Source organism: Triticum urartu, chromosome 3A (assembly GCF_056163025.1).
Source record: "Triticum urartu cultivar PI428250 chromosome 3A, HENAU_Tu73, whole genome shotgun sequence".
Classification (NCBI taxonomy): Eukaryota; Viridiplantae; Streptophyta; class Magnoliopsida; order Poales; family Poaceae; genus Triticum; species Triticum urartu.
Genome location: NC_141875.1, coordinates 379,375,029 through 379,385,948, shown reverse-complemented (window position 1 = coordinate 379,385,948; position 10,920 = coordinate 379,375,029).

The following is a 10,920-nucleotide window of genomic DNA, read 5'->3' as shown; positions in this document are numbered from 1 at the left end:
AGTCTAGTAGAGCCATACTAGGGACACTCTGTTTGTCTATGTATTCACACATGTACTAAGTTTCTGGTTAATACAATTCTAGCATGAATAATAAACATTTATCATGATATAAGGAAATATAAACAACAACTTTATTATTGCCTCTAGGGCATATTTCCTTCAGCGGGATGAAGCGGCTCGGACCAGCCTTACATGGCCTCGTACATGAAACCGGTTCCACTATTTGACATGCAACTTGTATTGCATAAAAGTCGCTTTGCGGGTGTCTGTCTCTCCCACTTTAGTCGAATATGATTTGACAAAGGTTGTCCTTGTAGAAGGTTAAAAGGCAACTTGTATATCACCGTTGTGTTTTTGCGTAGATAAGAAGTGTTCTTATAGTATGCCCTAGCAGCCACGTAAAAATTGCAACAATAAAGTAGAGGACGTCTAACTTGTTTTTGCAGGGCATGTTGTGATGTGGTATGGCCTAAACGTGATGTGATATATGTTGATGTATGAGATGATCATGTTTTGTAATAGGTTCACGACTTGCATGTCGATGAGTATGGAAACCGGCAGGAGCCATAGGGTTGTTGTCGGTGTCAAAACCGGCGGATCTCGGGTAGGGGGTCCCAAACTGTGCGCCTAAGGCGGATGGTAACAGGAGGCAGGGGACACGATGTTTTACCTAGGTTCGGGCCCTCTTGATGGAGGTGAAACCCTACGTCCTACTTGATTTATTCTTGATAATATGAGTAGTACAAGAGTTGACCTACCACGAGATCGGAGAGTATAAACCCTAGAAGCTAGCCTATGGTATGATTGTATGTTGTCCTACGGACTAAAACCCTCCGGTTTATATAGACACCGGAGGGGGCTAGGGTTACACAAGGTCGGTTACAAAGGAGGAGATATACATATCCGTATTGCCTAGCTTGCCTTCCACGCCAAGTAGAGTCCCATCCGGACACGGGACGAAGTCTTCAATCTCGTATCTTCATAGTCCAATAGTCCGGCCAAAGGATATAGTCCGGCTGTCCGGAGACCCCCTAATCCAGGACTCCCTCAGTAGCCCCTGAACCAGGCTTCAATGACGACGAGTCCGACGCGCAGTGTTGTCTTCGGCATTGCAAGGCGGGTTCCTCCTCCAAATACACCACAGAAGAGTTTGAATACAAGGATAGTGTCCGACCCTGCAAAATAAGTTCCACATACCACCGTAGAGAGAATAATATTTCCACAAATCTAATCTGCTGACACGTTTTGGCAGCATGACATCACGCCATGGCCCGGTAATTATTCGAACCGTTTTTCTTTAACCAGCCCCCACACATAACGCGAGGTGGTTTCTTGACACGTCTTGTCAAAGCAGAGATCATGTTCCCCTTATTACGGGATTCTCATAAATACAGACGTGGGTAACCCAACCGTGCGTAGGACTCCTAGATTTTAGGCAAGTCCCAAACGGCCACGAGGAGGACGCTGGATATTCACCCTCTTTTTAAAGGGACAAGGCTATTACTTTTTCCCTCCCGTGCTCAATCGAATCCCTCCCCCGCCTCGAGTTCTAACACCCAAAGCCAAGGTCAGGTGCTTCGGACCTTTAATCTTGTCCGGATCCAGCCTTCAAGGCCGGTGGATGTCTTCCTCCGTCACAGAGGAGGACATCAAGAAGTTGAGGGAGGCCAGATATCTGACCGCCGAAATTTCTCATAGGCTGCCCACCCGAGGGCAGGTCGTCCCTACTCCCGAACCCAACGAGAGCGTCGTGTTCGTCTCCCACTTCCTCCGAGGACTAGGCCTCGCTCTGGATCCCTTTGTCAGGGGTCTTATGTTCTATTACGGGCTGGATTTTCATGATCTGGCCCCGGACTCCCTTCTTCACATCTCGTCATTTATTGTCGTTTGTGAGGCCTTCCTCCACATTACCCCTCACTTTGGCTTGTGGCTCAAGACCTTCGATGTGAAGTCGAAGATGGTCGAGGGACAGTACGCAGCGTGCGGAGGTGCTTTAATAAGCAAAATTGCTGATGCTCCATGGCCAAAGGGTTCCTTTCCAGAGGTGTCCGGATTGTGGCAACGGGAGTGGTTTTACGTCACAGCTCCCCGAAGTGCCAAGTGGGTAGCTACCCCCGCCTTTCGCTCGGGCCCTCCACCACAACTGATGTCATGGATCAGCAGGGGACTGAGCTGGGGTCCAGCCAAGGACGTGCCAATACTGCAGAGCCATATCCGAGATCTCTTCGAGGGAGATTTCAGTCTGGTTATGGTAATTCAAGTCATGCTGGTTCGTCGAGTCTAGCCTTGCAAACGCCGCCCCCTCCGCATGTGGGAATTCAACCCAGAAGGACCGCGCACTATTTAGAATTTCCTCGGCATGACGCACGAGGAGATGTACAAATCGTTCTTTGGACCCCAAATAGAGTGTCTGGACACTACCGAGGACGTGGGCCTGAGCAGCAACTGCACCGCTGCCCAAGTAAGTAATCCCATGGCCGAACACACCGTCCTTTTATTTATCATGACATCATTCTGAAGAATCGCTCTTTGACCAGGACTGGATAACAAAGGCGAAGATGATCCGGTGTTCGGCCCCCCTTCCTGAAGGCTTGGACAATCCGGTGCTGAAAAGATGCTCGAGCCAGCACCTTGTCCGGTGCCCTCAAAGGAAGATGAAGGGGGGATAAAGAGGGCGAAAGCGGGCCTCCATCGCTACCTATTCCAACCGAGGGAATGAGCGCCTCCGCGAGGGAGGATAACCGAGGGGAAGAATCTGACATTCTCTCTCCCCGGGGAAGGAAGAGGACTACCTCTGAGGATCCGGAAATCAAGGTTTCCAAACGGGAGAAGAAATCTCCGCTAGAGGGTCCTGCCTCGGAGGGTGTTCTTGCCGCACAATGTCCGTGCGGGGATCAGCCCTCTAACGAGCTGTAAGTAATCAAAAGGTATTTAATAGTGAAGATATCCTACCTTATTTCTGAGGAAAATAACCGAAGTATTTATCTTGCAGTTCGGATCTTAGTCCTTCTCAGCTGAGCTCGTCTTTGGGGGATCTTCTTCCGGAGATGATGGAGAGCGAAACGCCTCCCCCTGCCACACCGCCTTACGAAGCGGGCGACCCTGAGGTGTCGTCGCGGAGAGCTTCTCCTGATCCGGCAAGGCCATAAGGTAATCCTATGGCCACCCAAAGTCCTCAGTATCCGGCTCTCGAAGAGAGCAATCAAAAGAGTCCGGCATCATCTCGTGCGCGGTCGGATGTACGGAGGGATCTGCTGGAGAAGGCGGCTATCTCAGAAGAGCACCGCACATTGATGGGTACGGTGATTGAAAGGATTTCATCCGCCAGAAGCGGGCTTCATGAAGCCTTTATGAGTCTACTGACGGGTTTTGAGGTACATGAAATGATGTATATTTTTGAAAGTACCGCACATTTTTAGATGTGCCCTGTGTAGATAGTAGCCCCTGAGACTCTGGTTGTCGTCGAAAACGGCGGCAAACAAAGGATCATAGTCCCAGGCAATAACCAGACTTCCTTTATGTGCAGGTGGTGGAGGCTCCGGTGGCTAGCCGGACTGATGGGTATGCCGAACTAAAGCGGCAGCTGGATGCAGAAGATGCCGACATCGTGCTTATCAACGAGCGGCTTGACGAGGCACAGGGTGAGTGGCCTTTCTGGTGATCGTCACATAATAAGAGCAGCATGATGCCAGTATCTTTAACATGTTGTGACTGCAGATGGAGCGGCCACCATGGAGACCCTTCGGGCGGAGCTTGCCCGAGCCAAGGAGCAAGCCAGGAGTAGTAATGCGGCCACTTTACAGGCGGCCGAAGAGTTAAGGGCCGAACAGGCCGCACATTGTGAGAGCAAAGAGAAAATGGCCAAGATGGCTGTAAAGTTAAAAGATACTGCCGACCGTTGCCAGCTTCTTGAAGAAGAAAACTGGGTGAAGGCGATGGACCTGGAAAAGGCCACGATGGCGACCAAAGACACCCGCTCTGTGATGAGAGCGAAAAAGGAGGAGCTGCGTCAAGCCGGGGATATCGCAGCTGGGAAACCCTTTATGCTGCGGAGGAAGTTTGGACATCCTCGGTATGCCCCTATGGACCGGCTGTGGAGTTCGGCGGACGCATATCTGGACTTGGCGGCGAGTGCTGTCGATGCGGCCGAATACTTCCGAGGTCAAAAAGATCGTGAAGTGGACAAGCTATTCTGGTCACAATTTAACGTTCTAGAGCGTCTGCTTCCATTGAATAATCGGCTTGCCGAATGGGCCGAGCTGAATAGATTGTCCAGACTCGCCATGAGGTATGTTGTGGGTCATCTGTGGCCGGAAAGGCCAAAGCCGAACAACTATTTTAGTTTGGTGCAGCAGTTCCTTGGTGCGGTGCCGCGCATTAATGCGATGAAGAGGTCGGCGTGCATAGAAGGCTCGTGGATGGCCCTTGCCCGTGTCAAAACATACTGGGCGGAGATGGATGCCACCACTGTTGCGGCGCAGGGTTCGGCCATAGTTCGAGTGGCTACCGAGCACTATTTTGAAGAAGTTCTTGAAGGCACTCGTTCGATAGAGGCCCAGTGCTCAAAGAATATTATGTTTGAGTGACATGTATTCCCATTGTAAAAACAATGTTTTATTAAGTTTATCAAGGCTGTATTTATACTTTTGCCCGAAAGTATTATGATGCCTCCTGTGCGGCCGTTTATGTATATATGTATATAACCTAAAAGATTGCAGTCATCGGCTTCAGCCCCCACGCATATAATGCGGGGGTGTTCGCAGAAGACGCATGTTCACACTTGATCCAACGTCTTGGTCCATTAAGAAGGTGATAGCGCAGCGAACTAGGCAACCGGACTATAATGCTTTAACACTTTCACTTAGCCAGAGGAGTTTGACAGTGGGGCTACTATATAGCCCCTGGTGGCTCCGCACTCATTCGAATTCGGGTTGCGTACATGCCTGGCCGGGAAACGGCCCTTCGTTAAGGTGGAGGAATCCCGAAGATTCCGATAGGTCATCGAGTGGTTGACCAGTCTCACGCTATATCATGACAGTCAGTTTTCGGCTTTCTCTACTGAGGTGCTCGTCCGGATGAACCAGGGCACAATCGCAATAGTTCTCCTGGTGCCGCCTTAGCCGATAGAGCGGAATGTAAGACAGCAAAACACAGGAGCCGGGCAAACCCAACATTTGACCAAAGACATGATTCGGAGCTGATGCATATAAGGCCAAACTCGCGATGCCGAACACTCCCTAAGGTATTCGGTCTTTATGGTGTAAACCGAGCCTAAACAGTGCCCTTTGTAATAAGCCCCTGGTGTCCAGGTACGTGCAATATTCTGACGTGGCCACATGCCAATACATCAACATCCTTCTCAATTGTACAGAGAATCCGAGGGATATTTATCAACAAGAGACAGTAAAAAAGGTTTACGCAGGGTCTTAATCTAAAAAGAATCCTTGGAACGGGTCCCTGTTGCATGTCTGCGCCTGTGTCTCCGTTGTGCCGCATTCTGGACGGGTGTAGCACGATGGTCATCTGAAAAAGAGATGAACTTAATTGAAAAGTTGCCGTGCAAAAGGAAGTTATACTAAATAAACAATATGAGTAAAGTTGAGCCTGATTGTAACTTGTGCGCGCGCGTTGAGCCCCTTGTATTGTAATAGGGGTATAGCCATCAAACCTATATCAATTACATATAGCAGTACCGGACTCGTCCAACCGTGTCTGTGGTCTTAACGACCTGTCAGATGCTTTAGTTGGTGAGGACGTTTAGTGTCTTCCGCGCGCAAGGAGTGCTCAATATTTCCATTTATTGTAATGATGCCACGTGGACTGGGCATCTTAAGCATGAGGGAAGCGTAATGCGGTATCACGTTAAAGCGAGCGAAAGCTTCGCGTCCGAGTAGTGCTTGATAGCCACTTTGGAACGGAGCGATGTGGAACGTTAAATTTTCGCTACGGAAGTTATCGGGAAAGCCGAATATAACCTCTAGTAGCAGGGAGCCCGTGCAATGGGCCTCTAGGCCTGGCGTTACTCCTTTAAAGGTAGTATTGCTGTGACTAATTTTTGTTGGGTCTATCCCCATTTTGCGGACTGTGTCCTAATATATCAGGTTTAGACTGCTGCCACCGTCCATCAGGACTCGTGTGAAGTGGTATCCGTCAATTATTGGGTCTAATACCAAGGCAGCCCATCCTGCACGTCGGATACTTGCCGAGTAATCTCGATGGTCGAAGGTGACCGGTTGGAACGACCAGTGGCAGGATTCCGCGGTGATAGGCCCTGGGGCATGTGTCTCTAGGAGTGCCGCTTTGTTTCTCCCCTTTGTCACGTGTAATACGTTTACCGTTTTGACTTCTGGTGGGAACTTCTTCTGTTCCCCAGTGCTTTGCTTGCGAGGCTCGTCCTCGTCTTCGCTTGGTGTATCCTGCCCCTTGTGTTCGGCGTTGAGCTTGCCGGACTGCTTGAAGACCCAACATTCTCTATGGGTATGATTTGCAGGTTTATCGGGGGTGCTATGGATCTGACATATTTGGTCTAGAATCTTGTTTAGGCTGGACAGTTTGTCTCTGTTGCCTTTGGGGGGGGAGCTTTTGCTGACCTGGCCGAGAGGTTTTCAATCCGGCGTTTACCGCTGTGCTCTTCGGGCTGTCTTCTTTATTCCGGCGCTTGTTTTTGCTGCATCGTGATTTCCCATTTCTGTCCCTGACTTCGGATGTACTTGGGTCGCTGGTGCTGCATCGAGCTAACCAGCTGTCCTCGCCCGCGCAAAAGCGGGTCATGAGGCTTGTTAATGCTGCCATTGTACTTGGCTTTTCTTGGCCGAGGTGTCTGGCAAGCCATTTATCTCGAACGCTGTGCTTGAAAGCTGCTAAGGCTTCGGCGTCCGGACAGTCGACTATTTGGTTCTTTTTAGTGAGGAACCTGTTCCAAAGCTTTCGGGCTGACTCTCCGGGCTGTTGAGTTATATGACTTAAATCGTCTGCATCCGGTGGTCGGACATAGGTCCCTGGAAAATTTGCCCGAAAGGCATCTTCGAGCTCTTCCTAGCTTCCAATGGAGTTTTCGGGGAGGCTTTTAAGCCAGTGCCAAGCTGGCCCTTTGAGCTTGAGGGGTAAGTACTTGATGGCGTGGAGATCGTCTCCTCGAGCCATATGGATATGGAGCTCAATCCAGACCCCAGGGTCTGTCATTCCATCGTACGCCTCTATGTTTATGGGTTTGAATCCCTCTGGAAATTCATGGTCCAGCACCTCATTGGTGAAACATAGGGGGTGTGTGGCACCCCTGTATTTGGGTGTACCGTGGTATTGGGATGTTTGTTGTGTTGCATTGCATGCTAGAGCGCGCTTGCGTGGCCCGTAGATGGATCTGGTTGCGCCGTACTTTTGATGCGAGTCCTCACGTGGATCGCGTACCGGCTTATGTGCGGCGTCGTTTGCCGTTCTATGTTGGCCACGAGGTCGTCTATCCGACTGGATGGCCGTTTTGTTTTTTGATTGCGGGGGGTCTAAGGCCTCCTCATCGAATTTAGGTAGCAGCTTTCGCTTCGGGTAGCTCTTGGTGTGGCGATTATCGCCGTACTTCGCTGCAATGTTGAGTACTTCACTCCATCTGATTCTGAGTGTGTCTTGTGCAGCCCTGAGCCTTTGCTTCTGCTTTTTCAGACTCCTCGCAGTGGCAACCAGCCTTTGATGGGCATTCTGTTGCTCCGGGTGCCTGTCCGGTGTGATGTCGTCCGGACTGTTATCTTCGACGGGGTCGGGTTATTCGGTTTGATTCTCCGTGTTGCCCTGGTCGGGCGATGGTTCACCCTGCTCTATCGCTGGGTCTATATGACCGCTGTTTCTGCCGAGGCAGGATTTGGAGCGGCGCTTACGCCGCCGCTTTGACTGCTTCTCGAGGGAACAACCCTTCGCCGCGTCCTTCCGTTCCTCGTCGTCGTTTTCTTTGGGTGTGTCCACCATGTATACATCATATGATGAAGCGGGCATCCAGTGCCCTGTGGGCAGTGGTTCCTGTTCGTCTCCTGCATCGTCGTCCATACCGTCGATGTCTTCAGAGTCGAAGTTGAGCATGTCGGTCAAATCGTCGACAGTGGCTACTACGTGGGTGGTGGGTGGGCGGCGAATTTCTTCGTCATCCGCATCCCAATCCTGCCGGACATAGTTAGGCCAGGACTCTCCTGATAAGGAGAGAGACCTTAATGAGTTCAGTATGTCGCCGAAGAGCGAGTGCTGAAAAATATCCGCGGAGGTAAACTCCATGATTGGCGCCCAGTCGGATTCGATAGGCACGGGCGCAGGCGGTTCGGAGTCCGTGGCCGGGGAAGAATCTGGTAGTTCGGCATCACGGCTCCCGTGAAGGGTAAGGTCGACATTTGGCTCGATCACCGATGAGAGTGCGGCCTCCATGGCGGGGTCTATCCACCCGTCCATGGATGGCGCAATTGGCTCTGAATTGAGGGTCGGAGTAGTTGCTTGAACACTGTCCGATGGTAGAGCTAAATCATGCTCATCGTGACCGTGCAGCGCTCTTGGCAAGGGCTCGAATCCGTCAAAGATCGAGTCTCTGCGAATGTCGGCCGTGTAGTTTAAGCTTCCGAACCTGACCTGGTGGCCAGGGGCGTAACTCTCGATCTGCTCCAGATGGCCAAGCGAGTTGGCCCGCAGTACGAAGCCGCCGAATACAAGGATCTGTCCGAGGAGAGAAGTCTCACCCTGGACTGCATCGCTATCGATGATCGAAGGAGCCATCCAGCCTAATGACGACGACACAGAGGAACTCTCAATGAAAGCACCAATGTCGGTGTCAAAACCGGCGGATCTCGGGTAGGGGGTCCCGAACTGTGCGTCTAAGGCGGATGGTAACAGGAGGCAGGGGACACGATGTTTTATCCAGGTTCGGGCCCTCTTGATGGAGGTAAAACCCTACGTCCTGCTTGATTTATTCTTGATAATATGAGTAGTACAAGAGTTGATCTACCACGAGATCGGAGAGGCTAAACCCTAGAAGCTAGCCTATGGTATGATTGTATGTTGTCCTACGGACCAAAACCCTCCGGTTTATATAGACACCGGAGGGGGCTAGGGTTACACAAGGTCGGTTACAAAGGAGGAGATATACATATATGTATTGCCTAGCTTGCCTTCCATGCCAAGTAGAGTCCCATCCGGACACGGGACGAAGTCTTCAATCTCGTATCTTCATAGTCCAACAGTCTGGCCAAAGGATATAGTCCGGCTGTCCGGAGACCCCCTAATCCAGGACTCCCTCAGTTGTCTTTAATTTATTGTATGACCCGTGTGTCAACAAATAACGCCATGTAATTGCTTTACTTTATCGCTATGCATTAGCAATAGTTGGCGATACAACCACGTGACGACACGATGATGAAGATCATGGTGTCATGCTGGTGACGATGAAGATCATGCTGGTGCTTTGGAGATGGAGATCAAAAGCACAAGATGATAATGGCCATATCATGTCACATATTTTGATTGCATGTGATGTTTATCTTTTATGCATCTTATTTTGCTTAGGATGATGGTAGCATTATAAGATGATCCCTTCACTTAATTTCAAGATAAAAGTGTTCTCCCTAAGTATGCACCGTGCGATAGTTCGTCGTTTTGAGACACCTCGTGATGATTGGTTGTGATAGACTCTATGTTCACATACAATGGGTGTAAGCTAGTTTTACACATGCGGAATACTTGGGTTAAACTTGACGAGCCTAGTGTTGGGAATCGTTGCATGGAAAACAAAAAAAATTCTACGCACACACAATGATCTATCCATGGATATGCATAGCAACGAGGGGGAGAGTGTGTCTACATACCCTTGTAGACCGTAAGCGGATGCGTTTCTCAACATGGTTGATGTAGTCGAACTTCTTCGTGCTTCAACCGATCAAGTACCGAATGCATGACACCTCCGTGTTCTGCATGTGTTCAGCTCGGTGATGTCCCTCACCTTCTTGATACAACAAGACATCGAGGTAGTAGATGAGTTCCGTCGGCACGATGACGTGGTGACGGTGATGGTGAAGTGATCCTCGCAGGGCTTTGCCTAAGCACTACGAAAATATGACCGGGGGTGTAAACGATGGATGGGGGTGCCGCACACGGCTAACCAATTGTATTTTGTGTGCTAGGAGCCCCCCTCCTCATATATATAGGTGGGATGGATATGGGAGAGGCCAAGGGGCGCCCCAAGTAGGTATGAATCCTACTTGGGCTCTTGCCCTTGGCCGCGTCCCCTTCCATGTTTGTCAGAGGGGGAAGGAAAGAGGGGGGAGAGGGAAGGAAGGGGGAATCCTATTCCACTCTTTCCTTTCCCTTCCCCTCTTTCCTTCTCCTCCTAGGCCGGCCCATATGGGGGGTGCACCAGCCCCTTGTGGCTTCTGTGTTTCCCCTCTTGGCCCATAAGGCCCATATCTTTTGCCGAGGGTGCCCGAAGCCCCTTCTGGTGACCCGATAAGTACGCGGTACCCCCCGAAACACTTCCGATGTCCGAATCCCTCGTCCTATATATAAATATTTACCTCTCGGCCATTTCGAGACTCCTCATCATGTCTGTGATCTCATCCGGGACTCCAAACAACATTCGGTCACCAAATCACATAACTCATATAATACTATATCGTCAACGAATGTTAAGCATACGGACCCTACGGGTTCGAGAACTATGTAGACATGACCAAGACACCTCTCCGGTCAATAACCAATAGCGGAACCTAGATGCCCATATTGGTTCCTACATATTCTATGAAGATCTTTATCGGTCGAACCATTATGACAACATACGTAATTCCCTTTGTCCATCGGTATGTTACTTGCCCGAGATTCAATCGCCAGTATCTTCATACCTAGTTCAATATTGTTACCGGCAAGTCTCTTTACTCGTTCTGTAATACATCACCTCGTGAC